Raw genomic sequence first — 17,515 nt, 5'->3', positions numbered from 1 at the left:
CAGAAGGTAATCCCAGGAAGTCAGGTTTATGCCAAGACAGCCAGGAAGCCTGGGGAGCCAGCACAACTCCACGCATCATCAGTTTTCTCGGACGCTCTGGAAGCCATGCCAGAGGCCTCACGCAGAAATGACTCTCCAAAAGGCACAGTGTGGTTTGAGAAGTATGACTTTTCTGAAATAGTGTAATCTTAAACATTAAAGGAACAGAACAGGAAAATCTAACCTATGTTATCTGTCCTAACACTGTCCACCCCACCCCTATTGCAGAAGTGTGCAGCAAATCATGCAATGGCTTCAGCATACCCCAAACAGCACACCTCCGCCTTTGCCTGCCAGGAGTGACTGTCAGAATCCCTGAGAGAAGAATGCACTCAGATCTGCCTCACAGACCAGTCACAACTCGGAGGAGGTAACAGTTCATTTCTCCTCTGCATCCCAGAGGGTTTTCCTCTTTGAAAGGACACGTAACATTTCTTAAGTCTCACATTCTGACAAACAAACAGACTGGGCAGGAGCCATACAACCTTCGCTGCAACTTTTAAAAACGGAAAGCCTTGACTCAGACAGGCAAAGAGCTGTCCCAAAGGCTGAGTGGAGCAGGGTCAACCAGCAGACCCACGATGGTGGCAACTTCCTCAGTGCCACAGGACAAGCAGGCACTGGCCAGGGTATTCCCCTCTCCCGATCTGGTTTGGGATATTTACAAATGGTAACGTCTCGGGCTCAAGCAGGGGAAGCCTTATATGCCCATCAACAGGCAACAGCAGGAACAGTCACACAACACTACCATACTGCATGCTTGGCACAACTCTGCAGCAGGACAACCCAGAGGCAAAGGCAAGGTATACGTGGAAACCTTTCTTTCAAAGAACTACCCCATTCTCGCAACAACAACACACTAAGCAGGGACTGAATCACACAGGGCGAGCATTACTTAGGATTCCCACATAGTGGCAGTTCAAGATCATTTTAATATTCTGATTCTCTTTCCTTACATAATTGAGAGGGATGCCCACCCCTGTGGGCCTCTGATTAGGGTGGGGAGGGTCAGGTATGGAAGAAGGTAGTGGGGACAAATATTTCAACTTTTTTCTTATCTCCTATGTCCACAGAGATGGAAGGGGGAAGGGGCTGCTCCTTGCTGTTAAACTACCTTAGCAGCCAGAGACAGTAACAGTCATTTGAGGACCCTTAGAGACCACCACGCGGGAAAGAGTGCTTCGAGGGTGTCGCCCTCCTTCAGCAAATGAGGAGGACCAGTCCTGGCACATGCACTTTCGTGACTTTCTCCCTGTGTCTGGGGTCTGAGTCCAGTGCGGACTCCCCAAAGAAACCTAGCCTGTGGTGACCTCAGACTTGATTCCTGTATGTATGCACCAGCCAAAGTCAGGTTCAGTTTGTCACCTGCACCAGCCAATGCATACACCAGTGGATGCAGCTGCCTGGTCAGTTCCACCCCAGCCCCATATCTCATAAGAATTAACAGGTACTGAGGCCCAGCCCAGTCCTCAGGTATACCAGAGGGTGCTGTAACCCAGTTGAGATGAACCCCCATAATCCCTCAAAAGGCCTGCCCCAGGACCTGCTGCAGACTAGCCCAGCCCAGCCCGGCCCGCATCCCATCTGGCTCTTGTACACACTCAGACGCTGCTGCTTAGAGTTCGGCCTTCCCCATCCCAAGACTCGGCCCTCACATATGCCTACAGGTGCCGCTGCCTTGTCCAGCCTGGCCCACCCCCAGCAGTGTACAGCCTAGCAGGGGAGTGCCCACAGTTCCTCTGCCAGGCATGCTCCCAGCCCTGGACCTTCCACGTGTCAAAGTCTTGCATCATTCGCACCCAATCCTGGCACTTGCCAGCTGATGCTGCGGCCTAGCCTGGCTCTCACTGATGGGTGTTACAGCTTAGGCCAGTGTGATCTACCCCAAGACCCAAATCACATATGACCTAGCAGGTGCAGCAGCCTAGCCTGGCCTGTCCCACACCCATTCTGGCTCTTGAGAGCACTAGCAAGTGTTAGAGCCTAGCCCAGTCTCGTCTGCCCCCAGACCCAGTGCACAAGCATGCCAATAGGTGCTGCACACTGCCCAGCATGGTCCACCCACGGCTCTGGCTCTCACACTTACAGGTGAGAGCTACCACCTAGCAGTGGAGTTAGAGTTCCCCTACCAGACCCATTCTCAGCCCCAGGTCTTGCACTTGCTGGCAGGTATTTCTGACCTGGGCCGGTTCACCCCTCCTTAGGCAACCTGGTGGTCCCCCGCTCCCGGGAGGTCACCATATTGATGCCGAACTTAGTGCGGACACCTGATCGGCATAGCACACTACAGCCCAGAACTCCTGGATTCAAGCGATCCTCCAGGCTCAGTCTCCTGAGTAGCTGGGACTTGCCACCGTGCCCGGCAACTGGCGGGTATTTCAATCTAGTCTGGCATGTCCCTGTCTGCAGTCTCCGCTCTCAGTACTGGAAGTTGCAGCTTACCCCAGCAGGAAGCAGCCTACACCCAGTCCTAGCTCTTGTGCATACCAGCGTGTGCTGCAGCCTGACCCAGGTTGGCCTTTCCCCATACCCAGCCCACACAAACGCTGAGGAGTGTTGCAGCCCTGCCTGCCATGCCCCCATCCCCTGCTTTGGTGCTTCCCAGTAGGAGCTGTGGCCTAGTAGTGGAGTTCCCAAGTTCCCCTACCAGGCTCACTTCCAGCCCTGAAACCTGCATGTGCCAGTGGATACAATGGCCCTGTTTGGCATGGCCTACCCTCAGTCCTGGACTTTGCATGTGCCAGCAGGTGCTACAGTCTGGCACTACCTGGCCACCTCCCAGTACCAGATCCCACTAATGTCAGGTGGGTTCCTTTCAGGTGAGTTCTGTGGTCCAGCCTGGCTTGGCCTATCACCAGCACCAGTTCTGTGTAAACCAGCAGGTGCTGCAGTACCACAGAAACAAGATCACAAGTTCCCTACAGAATCTGCCTCCAGATCGGTTCCCTCACGTTCTGGTGGGTGCTGTGCCCCAATCGGACATGGCCCACTCTCTGCTCTGACACTCATGGGCAGGTGCTGGGCCCAGACCAGCCAGGCATACACTCAGTTTTTGTGTATGCCAGTCAATGGCAGGTGATGCTATCAGCCCAGCCTAGGTCTCCCACGTGGATGGTACTTTGGCCTGACCCAGATATGTCCTCCAGCCTATACATATTAAAAAATTGTTTCAAACACATTCTTTGTGATATTAAGATGAAATGAGATGAAGGCAAACATAATTAACAAAATACAGTTTGAGAACGGTAGACAAAACATGGCACACTACACAATGCACAACAACAGACCATTTGAGAAAAGAATACTGGAGCCAAGACTTAACAGACCAGCAGCGTCACAGCTGGCAAAGTGATCGCCTGCAAGACTGGAATCATTTGGGCATCCGTTGCTGCCCTGCCTGCTTCACTTCCAATCCAGCTGCCTGCTAACGGCCTGGGGAAAAACAAAAACACAGAAGAAGGCCCAGGTGCTTGAATTCCTGCCCCCCATGTGGGAGATCTGGATGAAGTTCCTGGCTCCTGGTTTCAGCCTCGCCCGGCCACTCCCATTACAGCCCTCTGCAGTGGCACATTCATTTCTCTTTCTCTTTCCCTGCCCCCTTCCCTCCATCTCTTTCTGCATCTCTTTTCTTCTCCCCCTCTTCCTTTCTTCCTTCCCGTCTCTGTACTCTGCCTTTCACTTAAATTATATCTTTAAAACTGTAAAAGAACAGGCACTAGGTCCCATCACGGTAGCCAAGTGGTTACATACTTGCCTTGCACCTGCTGGCACCCCATATGGGCACTGGTTTGTGTCCCGACTGCTCCACTTTCCCACTCAACTCTCTGCTTATGTCCTGGGAAATCAGTAGAGGATGGCCCAAGACCTTGGGACCCTGTACCCACATGGGAGACCCAGAAGAAGCTGCTGGCTCCTGTTTCAGATTGGCTTAGCTCCAGCCATTGCAGCCACTTGGGGAGTGAACCACTGGATGGAAGATCTCTGTATCTCCTTCTCTCTGTATTTCTGCCGTTCCAATAAAGTAAAACTTTAAAAAAAAAAAAAGAGCTGGCACCGACTGTAACAGCAGGTAAAGCCAGCATCTGCAGCACCAGCATCCCCTAGGACAACAGCTCCACCTTCCAGCTGCTCCACTCTGCTCCCTGCCAACATTCCTGGGAAAGCAACACGGGATGGCCGGAGAGCTCTGGCCCCTGCACACATACAGGAAACCCAGAAGCAGTTCCTGGCTCCTCGTTTCAGATTCACAGAGCTCCAGTAGTTGCGGCCTTCTTAGAGTGAAACAGCAGACAGAAGATTCTATCTCCAATTCTGCCTTTCAAAGACATAAATATCACTAAAACATAAACTCTTAAAAAAAACCCAGTACAAAGATAATAGGGTTGTTAAGAATGAGAATCCCATCTTCTGCCCTTAAATTTGCCCCTTCTTAAAGGGAGCTTGCCTCACAGCAGTATCACTCTGGACTTGCTTTTGCCTTGCTCAGAAACTACTCCTTCCACACAAGCACTTTTCTTAATTTTTGAGGATAAATTTTGCTGAAACATCTTTACTGAACAAATTTTATACATGATACAGTGAATTCAACCTCTAAATCGAATGCACAGTATAAAAAGTCTTTCTTGGCCCATGTGAGCAGCCAGGGTGGTTGACAAATGAGCCACATTTCATTTCTCACAGTTCTAGAAAGCAGCAAGTTTAAGACCAAGGCCTGAGCAGATCCAGTATCTTGTGACAATTGTTTCCTGGCTCACGGTGGGGCCTTCCAGCTTCTGTCCTGGCCTGATGAGAGGAGGAAGCAGCCTTTCTCAAGTCAGACTAAACACACAAACCACAAAAGCCCCAACTCCTAATACCATCACTTTCGGGGTTAGGATTTCCATGTAAGAATGCAGGGAAAGAACATCCAGATCATACAATGTAAAAATATTATATATATGGTCTTTATATACTTTTATTCCTTATTACAAGACAACAAAATAATCACTATCTGGCAGCAATATGGAATAACTATACATTAAAACACCTCTTTCATCGAAGCTCCAATACACAGTTCATGTCTCAGCTGTCCCACTTCTGATCTAGCTCCCTGCTAATACTCTGGGAAAAGCAGCAAAAGATGTTCCAACTGCTTGGGTCCCTACAACCCTTCCAGGAAACCCAAGCAAAGCTCCTTGCTCCTGTGTCTGGCATCTACCTGGACCGGGATAGCCACCACAGCCACCTGGAATGTAAACCAGTAGAGGAAGAGAACGCTCTCTTGCTTGCTTTCTCTCTCTCTCTCTCTCTCTCCCATTCTCTCAGTAACTGTGACTTTCAAAACAGATAAATTTGGGGGGTTTGAGGGAAAGGACTAACCACATTTTATAATTTCATAAACCATGCGGTAAAGTCACAATTTACCTCTGAAGCTCACTAGGCTGTAACATGGTCGTATTGTTAAATAACAAAAATACTGGTCTAGAGTGGTAAATTCTTAAAATGCTCTTTTTCTCCGTATGATATATGTTAAGTAAGCTCTTTCCTAAACGTTTATAATTGGACCTTGACTTTCCACACATAAAAGCATTTACCCAATATTTACCAAACTATTCACCCAATTGTTGAATCTGCTCAATGAAGTGGCCTCTGTCAGTGCCATCGGCTTCACAGCCCACAGCAGCTTCTTACCTATTTGATCTTAAAGAGTGTTCCAGAACACAATTTTACCTAACTGAAGATAAAGGTTTTAAGATAAAAAGATAAGGAACCTCTAAGTGCAAGCAAAGAAGTGATGTCAGAATACAGATTAACTTTTTAAAAAAGAACTGCACGGTAAAGAAAGGATATCAACTTCTTTTTGTACTTTTGCTGCTAAAGAATTCTAATTTTGATGCCAAAGTTAGATGGTGACATATTGAGGCACAGAACAGGACTGTTGAGCTAAATTTAGATGTTCCTTCTTGGAAGCACCCACCAGCAGCTCCTCAGCCATTTACTGAATGATTAGCTTGCCCTAAACTCTTGATGTGTGTTACTGGAGTTAAATTTCCTGTCTAGCCACTTGGTCCACAGTATTTTATCTGCGCGGTCCACAGGAGGTTAACGACCAAAGCGAATCAGCACCCAAGTTCACCTGAAGATCAGGTTCGGTTCTAAAAGCACGTGTTCCTTCCTGCGTGTCAACTTGTCTCACACCACGCACCACCTCTTCAGCACCCATTTTAAATAAGCCTTATCTCCTTCAATCCTCACAACTTTATCTCGGGGATTATAATTGCTTGTTCTCAGGATTAGGAAATCTAGAATGGGTATTTAGCCTAACGGTGTAGACGCTCATCTCTACCAGGGTGCCTGGGTCCAACAGCTCTGCTCCTGCTAACGCAGATCTGGAAGGGGACAGCTCAAGCCGTCAGGGTTCCCCACCCACTTGGAGGCCTGAATGGAGTTCCTAGCTCCCAACTTGAGCCTGGCCAGGCCCAACCACGGCAGGTGTTTGGGCAGTAAACCAGCAGAGGACAGTTGGCTGCCTCTTTTCTGAAAAAGAAAATAAGGCAATTAGGAAAAATAAGATTTAAACATGTTATATAGCTGGACAGGACTTAGTCTCTGGACTATGGCACCAAAGGCTACATACTCTAACCTGCCGTGACACTTTGAGTTCTAGTCCTGATTCCCAGACCAAGCCAGAAAGGATCTTTAACGCTTCTCCCTTCAGAGCCCCAGCGTCTCTGTACACAGCGGCCACACGGCTCCTCGTGGACTTGCACTGTCAATCATCCGCTCCACAGTCTCAAACTGAGAATTATAAAAAGCGGAAACCCTTAGAAGGATGTCTTCTGTCAAGCAGGCATCACCGGGGTCACTGCCACAATCGGCTGTCTACTCTGTCTGACAACTTTAAGCCAAAAAACTGGGCCAGGTGTGGTACACTTTAAAATCAAACACTAAGCACTTCCCATTGTCATTTCTGTCTTGTGTCATCACTATCTGGAAGACAACAGGTGGAATTTCTAGGTCTGTGACTTCATCCATGAGTACGAACTCAAATGACTTGAACATCACTGCCCTGAGTTATACCCAATGACCAGCAGTCCCTTTGCCTCTGCTTGCTGATAACAGAGGCTGGAGCTCACTGATGGGAGCGAGTAAAACAAAGTAACCACTATTAGGTGCTACTGAGGCACATGTGTCTATGAACAGACACAGAGTGGCAGCTCTGGATCAGCTGTTTTCAGAAAGGGCTCAGGCTGGTCCCCAGCAGCTCACACAACTGGGACCCGCCATCCTGCAGAGGGACCTCGGGCTTCTCCTGCAGCACCAAAAGCGCCAAGCATCTGATGCCTGCCAATGCACAAGCATTTCCAACGCACTTCTCAGTATTTATTATGCTCTAAGACATTCTTCAAAGCTCAAAAAGCCTGGATATCCGTACATTCCAATCTTAATTTTCCAAGTCTAAGATGAAGGTGTTTCACAACTGAGGTGCGTGGAACAGAATAAAAGGTCGCAAGATTAAAATTCAAAATCTGAAATTATTCACAAAACAAATTGATAAATTGTGGGGAAGGGGGAGGAGGAGAGTGATGGTGAATCTAGGGCTGTGAATAAAGTGAAGAATTACAATTCTAATAATTCTTATAATTATTGTATATTATATGCTTATCACTCTACATTTTTAAATTTTCATTGTGAAGATTATACTGTCTGTAAATCATAACTCCTTAATACACAACTGCAGTCCAGCATATCGTGTTCAATTTAAGCATGAGACTTGGAATACATAAATAGTAGCAGTCCCATCCAGGGAGTTCCTCCTCATTCTGGCTCCTGGCAGCAATGAGATGCAAAGCGAAGACCACTGGCCACGCAGGTAACCTGAGTGGAGGTTCCAACTCTGCTGTTAATAGGTGATGCCTCCAAGACGGAGGCTCCTGGGCCACTGAAACATGGAGAAAGAGAATCAGCGGGAAAGGCACCTGGACCGAGAGGGCAGGGAGGGTAGGGAGGGCTGGGGTGGCAGGGAGGGCAGGGGTGCCAGGGCTGCAGGCGTCTTGCTGGCAGGAGACCTTTCCTGTGGACTGAAACCACCCCACTGTCCAGAGGTCCCACTGAGAGCCACAGAAAGCCTCAGGAGGTTTGGAAAAAAACAGCAAGAGAAAAAGATACCTTTGCAAAGCAGTTAGGGAACAATAAACAAAAAGAAAAAAAAGGAAAAGGAAGAAAACAGGCAGGAAAAACCAACAAATAGGAAGATAACGTCCAACATTTGCTAGTAAAAAGATACAAGACAGTTTTTTTCTTGGAAAAAAACATTTCTGTACAGCTGTAAAATTTAAAACTCACATTCAAGTAAACGTGTGTCTGCAGTCTCAGACTGTACGGGCACCAAGGACACAGTAACAGAGCCCTTTCCTCCCAGTCCAGGGAGTCGGGGACGGCTGCATTTCAAGGTGCCAGGGGCGAATGGGTGGATCAAGCCATATCACGAGTTCGGTTGACAGTTAAATACGAGATGCTAACAGACATTTAGGAGGCGATGTAAAGTAGTCAGCTGGACACATACACCTCAGCTCAGAGAGCTGGGAGGCAACGGCACCAGCCGCTTCAACTCCACGGAAGCAAGTGAGAACATCTACGCACATCGCAAGACGAAGAGACTTGTGAGAGCAGCCCTGCGGAAGAGCCAGCATTCCGGCAAAGGAGAAACCTAAACAGAGGGAGGAGCACCCCTTCCAGTTCTTCATACTTCCACCAAAATCCTTCAGGAATTGTCGACAAAGCCTTCTGTGCCGACACATGGAGACTGATTTCTGTCGCCCGTTTCAAGCACCATCAACTGTTGGCTACGGTTCTGTTACGACAGACTAAGCCACAGCCTGCCGTCCCAGGACCCTGTAGGAAACGCTGGCTCAAGTCCCAGCTGCTCCATTTCTGATCCAACTTCCTGCGAACATATCTGGGAAAAGCAGTGGAAGATGGCACACAGTGGCTGGCTCCTGGATTGGGTCTAACCTAGCCCCACCTGTTGCGGCCATGAGGGAAATGAACCAAGGGATGGATGGCATCTTTCCTTTTCCCTTTGAACCTACTGCCTTTGAAATAAACAACTCTTTTAATTTTTTTAACCAGCTATTAATTTTGTTCATTTCAATAGGCTGGCAGTTGGTGAGGGGCGCCACCTGAGTGACACTTCCTGATGAGTCACATTTCCAGATAAAGGGAGATTCTCCCTTTAAAGGAAAGGTTCACAACTCAAATACTTAAAATAATCAGGTTAGGTGAGCCCGAAGCACTGAGACAGCAGACATTAGCTCCTGCACCCCATGTCTCTTAAGGGAATTCAAATTCAGTGTTTTATAGAGAGATGGCTTTGTTCCTAGTGGTCAAGGAGGATCTAGTCACTGAAAACCATGCTTCCTGGAGCTTCTCACTGCTGGACAAGGACTGACAATAACATAAATACACTTTTCTTACACTGCTGAAGTATCTCAATCTGAAAATTCAAAATGTTCAAAATCTGGAACATTCTGAGCATTGCCATAGCCCCACAAGTGAAAAAGTGCACACCATTTGTTTTATGCACACTATTATTTAAAACGCTGTACCAAATTACATCTGGGCTATGCTTATAGGACATGTGGAAACGTAAGTGGATTTCACATTTAGATTTGGGTGTCCCGTTCCTCAGATGTCTTATGCACATGCCAATATCCCCAACTTTGAATCACTTTTGTACCAAGCATTTTGGACAAAGGATACTCAACCTGTTTAATATCACTAAAGTCTTTCCTGGTATTTTCAGTGTTCTCCATAGAGAAAATGCTAATAAATTTTGTGCTGTAAGAGATAGCTTTTTTTTTTTTTTAACAGCTGAGCCAATCCAGAACCAGAAGCCTCCTCCGGATCTCCCACATGGGTGCAGGAGCCCAAGGACTTGAGCCATCCTTGACTGCTTTCCCAGCCCAGAAACAGGAAGCTGGATGGGAAATGGAGCAACCGAGACATGAGCTGGCACCCATACGGCATCTGCTAAGAGGACTAAGTGTAAGAGTGCCTGAGGATAGCTTAGCACTCAGTCAGGGTTACACATTTAATGAAGGAACAAAGAGGAGGAAGAGAAGGATGAGTAGATGATTAGGTAATCTCCCTAAGTACATCCTTGGTCATCAAAGCGCCACTGATGCTGACGGATGTACCTACACAAGTCAGCTCTGTACCATACAATGCCCAAATGTTTAATACCTAAACATTCTATCAACTTTTCCTTTTTTATTTACAGTTTTCGGCTACTAACTGGACCCAAAAAATTACAACAATTTAATGGAACCTACGAAACACATTAAGTAATAAAGTGAATAAGTTCTTGGCCTCTGAGTTAATTATACTATGATCTTTTTTCACATCTTATGAGAAATCTACTAAAGAGAGACACAGAGAAGGAGCAGGTTTCTAACAGAAGAGCCTAGCTTTAGTCTCAGCTCCTTCGAACTCCCAATGCTTGCTAATATGCACTGTGCAGCCCAGAAGGCAGCACACGATGGGGGTCACACGGGGGTCAGCTATTGGGACCCCCGTCAGCTACAGCGGCTCCTGGGCTCACTGCGCCAGTCCTGGCTGCTGTGAGCATGTGGGCAGTGAACCCAGGTATGCCACCTCCGTCTCGCCCTTCTGTGTGTGTTTGTCTCTGCCCTTCAAAACAATAAAGAGGAACATGTATGTTTCTAAATAAAAAATGAAACAAGGAAGCACACACGAAACATTATAGGGTCAGAGTTACATGTGTGTTTAAACACCAAGAAATAGGCACTGAGGTTACTGGAAGAGCTAAGCGTACATGTTATTACATGCGTGCAGCCTGACACAGCACACCCCATACACAGAAACATGCCGATCCAGGGTGAGTCACACACTTGTGTAGCTCTGAAGTGATGTAACACACATCTCCACACATCTGTACAAAGACCCTTCTCAGAATTCAACTACTGCAGCAAACAGGGAGACATTCTGTAAATCAAAGTCATTTAAGTTATTCTTCCACAGCCACAAACAGAGCGGCAAGAAAAGTACCGGGATCATTGAAGGTTCTCATGCATGACTGGAGAGAAACTCAGTCAAACCAACTGTCCTACCATGCTGAGGACTCACAATCTCTCAGTTTCAATCATTGCACATTGTGAGTTACAGAAGTCCTCTCTGGAACCTCAGCTGAATTCCCAGATTCTTTCCCTGCCCCCATCCTTCTACATCCCATTCCGGAGCTCCTGATGGTCTTGGAGTGCAGATGGACACATGTCAGTCCAGAGGGGCGTGACGTCACTGCACTGTGCTTCTATCTCGTCTCCATTCTATGTACGCCTGGCCGATATTAAACACTACATACTTCTGATTAGTTTATAAAAGCCAATTCTGAAAACTGAGCCGCGTCATCATAGATACACGTAAACCTTCCCCTATGTCTAAGTGGGGGAAACGGTACCGTTGATGGTGTGGTGTTTTCATAAGCCTACAACTTGGAATAAAGATTAAATGTGATAAATAAATCTTCAGTTTCTCATAACATAACCATTTCCTCCTGCTGTATTGGGCGGGGAGACATTTCACTGAACAGTTCAGACATGCCAGGCTGTCTGAATCGAGCTCTGCCTAGAGCTTCCTGATCATGCAGTCGCTGGGGACAGAAGTGACGGCTCACGGTAACGAGGTTCCTGCTTCAGACGCAGAAGCCCTGCAGGACTGCTGGCTATGGGCTTCAACGCAGCCCAGGCCATTGCTAAGATACGGGGGTGAACCAATAGATGGACAAGCTCACATTCTAACCTCTTTCATCCTTTCACCCCCTCATTCTCCCTCTCAAACAAATGTGTTATTTGTTTACTTGTTTTTCACCTCATGCTGTTAAATGCAAACACAAAAGATACACATAAAAAAAAAAAAAACCACTGCAGTGCTGTATCCCTGTAGAGAAAAAGCCTACCGTGCTGGGCATCTCAGGGCACAATATCAGCCATTACGAGTTCTAATTTTTAAATACACAGGCTTTCTCCTTACGTGTTACAAAGCGCTATGCCACTGAGCCTAAACAGTTTTTTACATTCAAAACTACAAACGGTACCAAATCAGAGAGATCTAGACAGAGCCTCATTTTAAGCTAACTTCGGTAGGTCTACTTTTAAACATTATTACACCTGACCAAATTTATTGGAAAATACGATTTGTAATGATCTAAAAGCTCTCCTACAAACAAATCCATGATGAATATGTGCTCTAAAGACCTTTACCGTTCCCCATAAAGTCTGATTCCATTAAACAGGTAGGTGAAGAGCGTGCAGGTTTTACTATTACTACAATCAGCTCAATTTTGCCACTAGATGCTAAATGTTTTATGGCAAGTCTGAGTGAGGCAGGAGAAAACAGCTTCACTTTCTTCAGGATCCAGGTGGACTGCCAAGCAGGGCAGAAGCCAAGCAGGTGCACATGAAGTGGACAAAGCAAATGAGGAGCGCACAGACAATGCCTTTCATACACCCTAAAACCACTACTTCCTCCACGCACTGTGAAACAAACGCTTGCACCAATGCTGAAATGGAAGTCAGTATACCAGGACACCCCCTCAGCAACATAGCCACAAGTACACGTGTTCTTCCTGCAACTACAAAGTGCGAGAAAAAAAGATACTTATGTGGAAGGGAAAGTCCTAAGCCCCAGACCAAGGTGTCTATTCAACCACTGGCAGTCAACGATTCCCCTGAGAACAGCAACCAGGCAGTGGGCTATCCGCCCCTACACACACACAAAGTAAAAGGCTGTGATGAACCAACATATTTTCACAATTCTTTCCTATAAACGAACATAGCAACATCCAACATTATCTACTTGCAAACCTGCCCCAGCTTCAGTGGGCTGATGATCCTAGCCAAAGAAAGATATCCTTTTGCCAAATCTGAGTTCACAGAATACTTTAAGGGAACAGTACAATGGCTCAATGGCTAAATCCTCACCTTGCATATGCTGGGATCCCATATGGATGCCAGTTCGTGTCCCAGCTGCTCCACATCCCATTCAGCTACTTGCCTGTGGCATGGGAAGGCAGTAGGGGATGGCCCAAAATCTCAGGACCTTGCACCCATGTGGGAGACCCAGAAGAATCTCCTAGCTCCTGGCTTCAGATCACCTGAGCTCCAGCCACGGTGGCCATCTGGGGAGTGAAACAATGGATGGAATATCTTTCTGTCTCCTCTCTGGAAATCTGGTCTGCTTAAGCACCATACCAACGGGAGGGAGGGAGGGAGGGAGGAAGGGAGAGAAAAGAGGCTAAAGGAGGGGACAACAACTGAAATTCAAAGTGGAATTTTAGATTTTTTTCATTCTGGATAAACTAAATGGCAAGAAGAACTACAGCATGTTTGCGCTGTGCGTTTTGCCTAACCCCAACCTATACAAGTTTTTTTAGAATCAGTCATAACACAAGATTTTGAAATCTGTCTTTATCATGTTTTTCTTTCACATTAGACATCTGAGGCACTGAACTGTTGTTAATGCTTTCAGTATAATATTATAAATAGGACTTATAAAACTCGCTAACTCATACCTGACAGTTAATATTTTTCTCCTGAATGGGAAATAAACATATCCTTTAAAAGCTTCAAAATAATTTTATTAAGACAACTAATGAATGAATTAAACTACTAATTAGAGGTAAATTAAATAGAGCACTCAACTCACACAACATAAAACTTCAGACAAGAGGAGAAAAAGAATAAGGAAATATAATAGGGTGGGGTTTAAGAAAAAGACCAATAAAGGAAATTCTTTCCTGAATGAAAAAAGTTCAAACAACAGACTTCATTAGCACCCTCCTCTGAAAATAGTTTGTTGTTTAATACGAAAATTTTTAAAAATTAAAATTTTACTTCATCACTCATGCAAGGCATATTCCAAGCAGTCTGGTTAAATTTGGTTGACATTGACAGAAGCTTCCACTACTGTAACAAATCTACCTAACACTACTCATCTGTATTTAAAACTTATAGAAATAATACTTTCTATATCTACCAAGCAAAGAATTCTGCAACAAACTTGATAAAATATGCTTCTGGGACCCTGTGCCCATGTTGGGGGTTGGGGGTTTAGGGGCTTGAAGATCCCAGTTTCAAATCGGGTCAGCTCCAGCCATTGCAGACACTTGGGGAGTGGATCAGCGGAAGGAGGATCTTCCTGTCTTTCTTCTGTGTATCTGACTCTCCAATAAAAATAAATCTTTAGAAAAAGATGTTCCATCAGGGATCAGAGCTGTGGCTAACAGCAGGTTAAGCCAGCTTTCTTAGCAGTCCTAGCTGCTCTGTCTCCGACCCAGCTTCCTGTTAACCCACTGGGAAAGCAGCAGGGGATGGCTCAAGCGCCGAGGTCCCGCCACCCATACGGGAGACCCCAAAGGTATTCTGGGCTCCCGGTGTCAATGTGGTCCAGTCCTGGCCAATGTGGTCATTTGGGGAGTGAGCAGGTAGAGAAAAGATCTTTTCCTCTCTGTGGACACTTTTCCTAAAGTTTTAAGCAAAACTTAATTGAGACAATAATGTCCTGCCTGATTATGATTTAACAGGTACAATAACAAGAAAAATCCAGTTTAACAAGCCAACTATTTGTCTTTAGGAAACAGCACCTCTACCCAAACAAGTAAGGAACCACACCTTCTTTTCAAAGCTTTAAGCTCTAAACTTGAAATAGCACTCTGACATACAATATGCGCATCCCAAGCAGTGGTTTAACCTGAAATATTCACCACTCACAGACTGCTGACAATCTCTTTCAATGTTCAATACCTCCTATGGCAGAGAGTGTGTGGCCAATGAGTTCATACACCGTTAGCATACCTTCATCCCGCCAATGAGTGCCTCGGTTTGGCAGCCAGTTCCAGCTCCTGGTTCCAGCTTCCTGCCAATGTGGACTGAGGGGTAGCAGTGGTGGTTCCAACAACTGGGTTACAGCCACCCTCATTGGGAGACAAGGACTGAGTTGCTGGTTGCCAGTTTTATTCCTGGCTTGGCTCAGCCCCAGCCACTATGAGCGGTTGGGAAGTGAATACTGGAGAGGAATTCGACTTCCTCTGCCTCTTAACTGAAAAAAAAAAATGCGGGTAGGGAGGGAGAGAGGGTTAATCTCCCACTCTTGGTCAGTGAGATGGTAACTACTGCCATGCCTTTTCTGCCCGTTTCCAGAGCAGATGAGTAACACCCTGCTGTAACTCTACAGGATATCTTACAAGCTCCCATACTAGACAGAACAATACAGTTCTTTAAGGTTTACTTTAAAGAAACATTACTGTGTCCACAGGGGCACATGTATGTTTTAAACATCAGCAACTATCTTACTTCTTAAAACGATTCAGTGGCTCTTGGTCAAACTCGCTATAAAAAGTGAGACACTTCTCTTTGCTACCTGGGCACTTCCAACCCTTTCCCAATGTCACAAGATGGTACCACATTGCATTTCACCATGAATGCTCACATGTTGTCTCCCCAGCCTGGAATGCTAACCTGGGGAATCTAGATCTGAGATTTCAGTCATCCCAGGACAACACAGAGCAACAACACCAGCCCCTCCACCACTCTCCCCCATCTACTGTAAAACTCAGAAAGATTTAAATTTCAGAAAGAAAAATGGGAAGGTCTTGACCAGAGACGGTTAAATTCTGTCCAGTAGTCATGGGATAGTTACTGTGCATCTACAACGCCTGGGTTAACAGCAGAGATTAAAGAAGCTGGATTCCTGTACATTGTTCATTTTAAAAAAAAAAAAAAGCCAGGAAAATCAACTGTTTGTGATGAGTGTCATGTATTCTGTCTGGTGCATATCACGTAAACTTGTGGAAATCCCTTACAAAATTAAGGTTTATTAGCACGCGCAAGAGGATGCCAATGTGATTATGTCACTGAATTGCTAACATCTAATCAGTGGCAGACTAAGCACTTGTAAACTTGGGTGCTGAACACAGAAGGCACCAGAGTAACATCTGGCCTTACAAGGGGAAGAAGCTGAGCTGCAGAGACTGATGGACCAACATCTGTATATTGTACTGTTGGAAGTTATCCATGCCACATTCAAAGGAGACTTGAGAATCTCAAGTGAGATGAAACATGGGGAAAAAAAGTCCTTCTGTAACGTGCTGATAGAAATCAAAGATGTACCTTTCTGAAGGGAAATTCAGCACACCTCCCTGACCAAGAAGACGGGCATCACAAGTGCTTCCACTTCTAAGATCAAGATCTGATAACTTGTGGGACGCATCTATTTAAATCATGAGCTCGGTCTCGTACTCTTAAAATGATACTGCAAAAAATGATGCTGGAATTGGTGCTGTGGTCTGGTGGGTTAAGTTGCCTTTCCAAACTGTTTACATCCAATCCTAAAGCACTCATTCTAAGCCCAGGAACCTTTGCTTTGCTTCTGACCCAGCATCCTACTAGTGCATCCTCAGAGGCAGCGGGTGATGGCTGAAGCATCTGGACCCCTGCCACCTTCCTGGGACTCCCAACCGAGTTCTGGCCGGTTGGCTTTAGCCTGGCCCAGCCCTTGCTACTGCAGGCATCCTGGGAGTGAGTGAATATGTATAATGCCAGAACGAGAGTGGGTCTGAGCGTTGACTGTGTGATTGCTACTTCAACTAAAAGAGTGAAATGGGGAAACGATCACAGTAATTGACCTTGAAAGTTTTGTAAAAGCATCCTGTTTTTTTAATCATCTTTGTCTGATATTCCTGTTTTCCATTCCTTAAAAAGGCAACGGTTTTAAGAAATATGGAAAATGTTAACAGTTGTAAGTTTGAAGAAAATGTCTGGCTGCCCTGGGGAAACTGGCATGTTTTTCTTCTTATAAAAGGGGGGGGGCAGTATTTCTTCTTTTCCTAGCCTGGTGGTCTGGAAATTTAAGTAAAATTAGTTCAGCACCTCTACTAGCTCCTCATCAACACACCTACTGCGTGTGCACCTGACTGCCTCCACCACAGCCTCCTCGGCCTGGGCTGTCTGACTCTTTCCCGCTGCACACACACAGCAGGTGCATGGCACATTGGGAAGACATGAATAGGGAAAAGCAAGACTGAAACCGAGAAAGGAGGAAAAGAATGAGATAGCAGTCATTAACATTATTCACAAAAGTTTCACCATGGTGGGTACTTACACACTAGCAACAAACAGATCACGTATCCAACTTAAATACTGCCTGTATGGTGGGGGAAGGGAGTCTTCCTGTAAGTACGCCAAATAATTGATGTTTTACTAAATTTTGGCATCTTATTTGCTGTTATTAGAATGGTGATCAACTGAAAGATCAGAAAATGCTAGGGACATTACTAAGTGAGGAAATAATTATCACTGTATGCCTTCATCTAGACAGTGCTTAGTACTCATTTAAAAATGCCCCATCAGTCAAACAGTCTGAAGCTCAAACTGTGAATCAAGGTGCAACAAAGCACTGGGGGAGTGGGGGCAGATTATAT

General features: G+C 46.0%; 1 protein-coding gene and 1 long non-coding RNA gene across 7 annotated transcripts in view; both read right to left on the bottom strand.

Annotated features, from left to right (window-relative positions):
• Window positions 1-17,515, bottom strand: part of LOC121166953 (SRSF protein kinase 2) — a 167,964-nt gene that overhangs the window by 77,452 nt on the left and 72,997 nt on the right. The window lies entirely within an intron of this gene.
• On the bottom strand, window positions 2,229-16,128 carry LOC121166955. Its single transcript, XR_005885513.1, has 3 exons — window positions 16,117-16,128; window positions 12,055-12,061; window positions 2,229-2,339 (listed from the first exon to the last, which is right to left on the bottom strand). It is a non-coding gene; the product is annotated as an uncharacterized LOC121166955 (long non-coding RNA).

Source organism: Ochotona curzoniae, unplaced genomic scaffold (genome assembly GCF_017591425.1).
Source record: "Ochotona curzoniae isolate NIBS_2020 unplaced genomic scaffold, NIBS_Ocur_1.0 patch266, whole genome shotgun sequence".
NCBI classification, from domain to species: Eukaryota; Metazoa; Chordata; class Mammalia; order Lagomorpha; family Ochotonidae; genus Ochotona; species Ochotona curzoniae.
Note: the sequence above shows the minus strand (reverse complement) of the source record. Positions and strands in the feature narration are given on the sequence as shown.